Raw genomic sequence first — 7,533 nt, 5'->3', positions numbered from 1 at the left:
CCTGCTCAGGTTCCTCAGGTGCCATGCAGCAAGCCCTAGGCACAGAGCTCCTGTCAGACCTCTGCTCCCCAGCACGCTCCCAGCAGCCCTGCCAGCTTGGCTGCACACCGTCCTACCCCTCAGCAGGCCTGACCCCAGGGAAGGACAGTAGCCGAGGGCGGTGGGACTGAGCAAGGCTCTCAGAGAGCTCACCTGCACCGAGGACCCTCCTTGGGGCAGCTGGGGCTCTGGCAGCCGCAGGGCTGCCCCTTGCTGCCAATGCAGTGGCGGGGACTGGGGCCAGGCTGCCACAAGAGGGACCCTGGGGGTTGTGGCTCACTGATGAACCTGGCAGCCGCCTCTCGCAAGGTGGCTTGAGTGTCCTGCAGGTATGGCAGGCTCTGCCACAGGTATTTTTCCACCCTCCTCCTGTTGTGCACTAACTAGAGAGAGCACAAGGGCACAGGGCTGGTACAGACCCTCCCAAGTCACAGAATCATAGAATCATTTAGGTTGGAAAAGACCTTCAAGATCATCGAGTCCAACCATCAACGATGCCCACTAAACCATGTCCTGAAGTGCCTTGTCTACCCACTTTTTGAATACCTCCAGGGATGGTGACTCAACCACTTCCCTGGGCAGCCTGTTCCAATACCTGACAACCTCTCAGTAAAGAAATTTTTCCTAATATCCAATCTAAACCTCCCCTGCCGCAACTTGAGGCCATTTCCTCTCGTCCTATCTCCAGCCACCTGACAGAAGAGACCAGCACCCATCTCACTACAACCTCCTGTGACGGTCTGACAAATTACAGTCAATGTCTCAAACATTCGTTAAGGAACTTTGGTGGAAGAAACGGCCTCTGTAAAAATGCTGGAGTTTTGTGAACAGGACAATGTGGCCAGAGGAGAGGGCCCCACGGAGGGTGGGACCGTACTTCTCCAAAGCCGCAATTCCTTATCTTAAGTGACCAGGAGAAGGAGCACAGCATATGTGCCTGGAGGAGGAGGCCCCGCGGAGGATGGGACTGTGCTTCTATCTTAGAGCGGTCATGCCACCAGGGAAAAAGAGGCAACTCCACAATGAACCCCCCCGAAGCTCACCAACCGATTCCAGAGAACCCTGGGAATGGGAACTGCGCATGTCGAGACCATCAACTAACACACTATAAAAGAAGGGAGAACAAGTTCTCAGTGCGCACTCTCTGGAACTGGATCTCTACGCTGGCTGGACCAACACTGGACTGAGGACTGGTGAAACCCTTTTCTTTTTCTTTCTTTCTTTCTTTCTTTCTTTCTTTCTTTCTTTCTCTCTTTCTCTCTTTCTCTCTTTCTCTCTTTCTCTCTCTCCCTCTTTTCCTTCTGTCTTTTCCACAGTGCCTACACCTCATCCTTTTAAACATAAACTGTTGACCAAGTCTGACACTAGGAGTGGATCTAGCCGCCCCTGGGCTCCTCTTTGAGAAGGAGTTCAGAAAGCAAGGGGTCTGCTCTGAACCTCGTGACTCAACGGGAGGGCTCTCCTTCTGATACAGTTTCATGTTCCTTTTTCCATTTCTTTTTCTATACCTTCCTTGTCTTTTCAAACAGCGGCTTAATGACATGTTGCAAGGTTCATATTGATAAGTTCACGTGTACTTGGGCAAGGTTAGCTAGGTTGAATAAATGTTCATTGTTGTTTGAAGTCCCCTGGTGTCGTTTCACCTTAATTCTGACAAAGGAAATCCACAAACCTGAGATGCTCCAACTTTGGGACACGACACCTCCTTTCCGGTAGTTGTGAAGAGCAATATGGTGCTGGAAACAGTGTGGATAACCCAGGGGTGTTTTCGTTACTGCTGAGCAGTGCTTACACAGCGTCAAGGCCTTTTCTGCTTCTCACCCCACCCCACCAGTGCGCAGGCTGGGGGTGCACGAGAAGTTGGGAGGGGACACAGGTTGGACAGCTGACCCCAACTGACCAAATGCATATTCCAGACCATATGTTTTCATGCTTAGCAATAAAGCTGGGGGGGGGAGGTTGGCCGGGGGGCCGCTGCTCGGGGACTGGCTGGGCATTGGTCAGTTGGTGGTGAGCAACTGTTTTCATTTCCATCACTCATCTTTCTTGGGTTTTATTTCTCCCTCTTTGTTATTTTCCTTTTCATTACCATGTATTATTGTTACTGTTCTTTTATTTTATTTTATTTTATTTCAATTCTTAAACTGTTTTTACCTGAACCCATGAGTCTTCTCACTTTTACCCTTTCAATTCTCTCCCCCCATCCCACTGAGGGGAGCGAGCGAGTGGCTGTGTGGTGCTCAGTTACCGGCTGGGGTTAAACCACGACAGGCCTTTCTCCACCCCTTATTCCATACCCCATTGACATCACGCTCCGGCCCCACACTATCCAATACATCCTCATGACCCACCACTCCCCTTCCCATCCTTGCTTATAATTCACAGATAACATTCCCTCAGCCTATGGACCGCCCCTGTAAGAAGTCAATAAAATGTCCACAAATGTCCATGGACTTCATTTGGTCCATGACTTTGGGCTCCATCTCTTAGGCTGGGCACTCAGGACAGGAGAGGCGGTCTGTTGCATGGAGTTACTGGGCACCAAAGCCAGCTCAGGTCAGAACCAAGAGGTTCCCCTCATTTTCAGTGTCCAAAGCGTCACTTGTAGCATCTAGGCCACCCTTCCAGTGCCCAAAGCCTCCTTTTTAGGGCCCAAATCCTCATTTTTAGGGGCCCAAGCCCATCTTTTATTTCCCATAGCCTTTTCTTTGGGCCCATAGTTCCACCTTGAGGGTCTAAACCCTAAAGGCGGAGCTTGTCACGTGGCAACGTCTGCCAAGAAGTCTGTGGGGAGACAGTGGAGCCAGCACAGCCAATCGCATTTGAGGAGGTGGGGGCAAGGCATGAGACTGCTATGCAACCAGGCAGCCAATCAGAGGAAGCATTGCCACGGGGAAAGGCAGGCACTGATGGGAGGGGAGTGACCCCTCAGGCAGCCAATCAGAGAGGGCATCACCCAGGGGAGGGTGGGCCCCAAACCAGGGCAGAGTGACAGCCCAGATGACCAATCAGACATCATCACCTCTGGTGAAGGGCGGGCACTCTAGCACAGCAGCCTGACCACATAGGGGCCAATCAGAGGCAGCATCACCTAAGGGGAGGAGACTGACAGCCCTCCCGACCTATGCGGGTGAAGACTAAAGTGAGAAGAAGGCGGGCTCTGTCGGTGGCTAGGCCAAGCTTCAACATGGCGCAGGTGGGGCCTGCCCTGAGGGTCAGCAGCCCCTGGCCCAGGCCCGAGGCCCCCCTTCCCCCCTGTCGTGGTTTAACCCCAGCCAGCAACTAAGCACCACGCAGCCGCTCACTCACTCCCCCCCACCCAGTGGGATGGGGGAGAAAATTGGGAAAACAGCCTCACAGCCTGCAGATGCACCCTTGGTAATGGAGCAACCGGAGGTAGCAGAGTGCCTCCATGGGTCAGGCATGCCTGGGAGCGGCAAGGCCGGCTGAGGTATAGGCTGCGAAGGAGCATGACTTGGACAGGAGGAGCTTCCTTGTGTTTGGACGGACCCTCTCGGATCACCCTTCAATTACAAACAAATACCCACTGCAGGCCCACCAAAAGGCCCAGAAACCCCCTCTCTGCAGACACTGGAGGTCCATCAACTGTTGGGCCATGCCACTGCTTCCGCCTTTGAGAATGGTTACCAAGTGGGACCCTGCATTTCATGGGGGTGTTGCAAGTAACTCTGGCCACGTTAGCCCAGGTCCCTGTGGGTGAGACATCCCAGGCGGCTGAGAGAAGAGGTCTTCAGATAGGGCAGGGTGTGACCAGGCAGTGGGGAGGTTAAGGCGGAGAAGAGGAGGGTGCGTTGTGGTGTTCGGCCAAAAGCACAGCAGGGCACCGTTGTGAGCCCTGCTGCTGGACACAGCTTTCTTGACTCATGCCCCATCCCAAATCTCTCCCCGCTGAGCTCCCAGGCGCTGCCCGTTTTCAGGGGAGCCGAGCTGGGGGTCCGAAAGGGCCCAACAGCTAATGCCCTCTGCTCCCTCCCGGTCTTACAGGGTCGCCTCCCTCCGCGAGACATGTCGTGCTACAGCCCCTGCCTGCCAGCCGCCTGCGGCCCAACCCCGCTTGCCAACAGCTGCAACGAGCCGTGCGTCATCCGGTGCGCCGACTCCAGCGTTGCGATCCAGCCCTCGCCAGTCCTGGTGACGCTGCCGGGCCCAATCCTCAGCTCCTTCCCTCAGAGCACAGCTGTGGGATCCACCGCGTCGGCTGCCGTGGGGAGCTCTCTCAGCGCTGGCAGTGTGCCCATCGCTTCTGGGGGCTCCCTGGGGCTGGGGGGCTTTGGGTGGTCCGGTCTGGGCCGTGGGCTCTGTGGGCCTCTGGGACGGGGCAATCTCTTATGCTGAATCCCGTGGATTGCCTGCCCGTGGCCGAGCGCCAGGAGCCTCGAGGAAAGCCCTGAGAGCGTGGCCATGGTCTGCAGAGGAGCCGAGCTCCTGCTTCTCCGCCTGCGCTGGGAGGAAGGGGCCTGCGCTGGCCTTCCGTCTCTTCCAAGGAAGCCTCTCTCTTTCCCCCTCTTGCTCTGCTTTACCTCATGCTCCCCATGAAATACCTCCTCCTTCCTTCCGTAGCAACGGGTCTAGGTGATACGATACATGATTGCCAGAGCCTTGAAGGGGAATTGGAAAAGAAGCATCCCTGCCGTGGAGGTTTTCCTTCAGATGGCAGCACTCCTCGGAGCTTTACTCAGCCTCCCAAATGCTCTCGTCTTTTCCTTTCTCCTTTGATTTTCTCATTAAAGACATTGGGCATCAGCTTTGCAAGGGAGTCGTGTTTCACTCTGCCCTCTTCTCCAGTCCCAGCCAGCTGAGTATCCAAAAGAGTTCCTCCCTTGGTAAAACTACGGTTTTCTCCGTAGTTCCTGGGCTTGAGAGGGCCTCGTCGTTTGCCCCTGACATCCCATAGCAATGGAGACAAGGCCGGTTTGGGGCGAGTGCTCTTGTGGAAGGAGCCCCATTACCCATCGGGACACCTCGAAAGCCACAAAACAAAGAATGAAGGAAGGCCAAGTTTTCATGGAATCGTAGAATCACCCCGACTGGTAGGAACCTCAGCAGATCATCTGGTCCAACCTTTTGTGGGAAAGGGAGCCTACATGAGATTACCTAGCGCCCTGTCCAATCGCACCTTGAAAACCTTCAGTCTTGGGGACTCTACCGCGGCTCTGGGGAGGTCGTTACGGTGAAGGATTGTTCTGACTGTAAAAAAAGTCTTTCTTATATCGAGGCGAAGCCTCTCCCGGTTGCTCCCTGTCCTCTCCATGTGTCTCGCTGTTAAGAGAGAGTCTCCGTTGTCTTTGTAGTGGCCTTTAAGTACTGGAAAACTGTGGTGAGTGCAGGAACAGAGCACCACAGGACAGCACGAGACTCAGTATGGGACGTATACATGGATTTGTGTGTGTGTGTGTGTGTGTGCCTCCTGGGAGGCATGCTCAGCCTCGCTGCTGGCTGGGCCTGGGGGCGTGGAGCTGTGGCAGCCTGAGCTCTGCTGGGCTCCTGGGTTCAGCAGCCACTGAAGAGAAAGGGATCCTTCTGGGCTGTCCAAACCACCAAGCTCATCTGTCGATGAGAAAGAGTTCTGCTCTTCTTCTCTTCCCTGAGGCTGGCCAGGTGAGTTTAAGGTGCCCATGAAGAAGCTGACCTCTCCGCAGCAGGCAGCCCCTTTCTCATCTCCCACAGGCTCTGCCTCTGGATTCAGACCCAACTGGGCTGGCAGTGGGGGCAGTGGTCCCCTTTACCTGGCTCACAGGCCTTAGGGATATGCGAGGCTGGCGGCGGGGTGGGGTCAGCAGCATTCTGAGCTCTGAGCCCCTTGGCCAAACCCCAGTCTCTTCTTCTCGTATCTTGTTTGCCTGCTGGCGCGTGCGGGCACGCTGCTCACAGGTGCTGATCAGCAGGAGCCACGAGGCATCCTTGGAAGTGCAAACCTACTGGGAAGGGCACCCAGAGGAGAGCAGGGTGGGGAGAGCAAGAAGCCCACGGTCGTGGGGAAGAGATATCCGAAGGAAATTGGGAGAGGGAGGCAGGTGGCCAGGGAGGCAGAAGTGCAAATGTGTGTAAGAGAGGGGAGGTCGTGTGGGCAGGAAGAGGCTCCAGCCAGCTCTGTGCCTTTCACAACCACGCTGGATCGTCCCTGTTCCTCTGACCCCTGCCAAGTCGCTCCTGACCCCCCGGGACAGCACATCCCTTGGTGGCATGGCTGGCTGCTCCTGCCTCCACACGGGTCTTCCCTGCAGATCCCTGCTTTGTCACAAAACCGGTTAAGGGCTTGGCGAGTCTGAAATAGGAGGGGAGGCTGTGAGAGCTGGGATTCTTCCCACACCTGATGGAAGGGAATGAAGAGGGAGCCAGACTCTTCTCAGTAGTACCAACTGGCAGCGCAAGAGTCAATGGGCACAAATTAAAACACGTGAAATTCCATCGCAAGGCAAGAAACCACTTTCTTACCGTGAGGGTGGTCAAACAGTGGACCAGGTTGCCCAGAGAGGTTGTGGAGTCTCCATCCTTGGAGATACTCAAAACCCAACCCGACTATGTCCTAAGCAACCAGCTCAAGTTGACCTTGCTGGAGCAGTTGGCTTGGACTAAAGGATCTCAGGAGGTCCCTTGCAACCCCAACGATTCTGAGATTCTGTGAACAGATAAGAGCAATGTCTCCCATAGCAAAATACCTTACCTGAAATGTTCTGTGACTGGAAGTGCTTTACGCCTATTTTGGTTTTCATTCCCATGGCTGGTTGAGCCTTACCGAAGGCAAGGTAAACAACATCCACCGCTCTTCCCTTCCCCACCAAGCTAGTCACCTCGCTGTAGAAGGCTACCAGCTTGGTTAAGCATGACTTCTCCTTTGTAAATCCATGCTTGCTACTCCCAGCCACCTTCCTGTGCTACCTATGTTTGGAAACTACTTCCAAGATGTTCTGCTCTATCGTCTTCCCAGGGACTGCGGAGAGGCTGACCATCCTGTGAGTTCCCTGGATCTTCGTCCTCTCCCTTCTTGTTCCTCTTGCCTATGTGGAGACAGAAGAGGTTGAGGTGTGTCCTGAGCCACTTCAAACCCTTGCAAGTTTCTTTTCAGGCCACTCTCATCTCAAAACAAAGGCTTACTTGGGGGCACACATCGAGCTGCTCACACTCAGAAACTCTGACCATTGTTGGGCTGACCGACGAGGATGGGATTCGAACCCATGCGTGCAGAGCACAATGGATTAGCAGTCCATCGCCTTCACCACTCGGCCACCTCGTCAGCATGCTGCTGCCACTCCTGCCACTGCTGCCGCTGCTCCTGCTGCTGCTTCTCCTGCTCCTGCTCCTGCTCCTGCCACTGCTGCTGCCACTGCTCCTGATCTTGCTGTTCCTGCTCCTGCTCCTGCTCCTGCTCCTGACACCTACACCTTTTTAACCTGCTTCTTGACATGGCAGAGAAGGAGCCAGCCTCCAGCTTTTGCCTTTTGGGACTGGTCCACTCTCCCGACAGCTGGGCTC

At 54.9% G+C, this 7,533-nt stretch overlaps 1 non-coding gene across 1 annotated transcript; it reads right to left on the bottom strand.

Moving 5' to 3' along the window:
• Positions 1-7,212: 7,212 nt before the first annotated feature.
• On the bottom strand, positions 7,213-7,294 carry TRNAS-GCU (transfer RNA serine (anticodon GCU)). The gene has a single exon. It is a non-coding gene; the product is annotated as a tRNA-Ser (tRNA).
• Positions 7,295-7,533: the final 239 nt, after the last annotated feature.

The sequence above is a fragment of the Harpia harpyja genome, chromosome 14 (genome assembly GCF_026419915.1).
Source record: "Harpia harpyja isolate bHarHar1 chromosome 14, bHarHar1 primary haplotype, whole genome shotgun sequence".
Lineage (NCBI taxonomy): Eukaryota > Metazoa > Chordata > Aves > Accipitriformes > Accipitridae > Harpia > Harpia harpyja.
The sequence above is the reverse complement of the archived record's forward strand: the minus strand, read 5'-3'. Positions and strand labels throughout refer to the sequence as shown.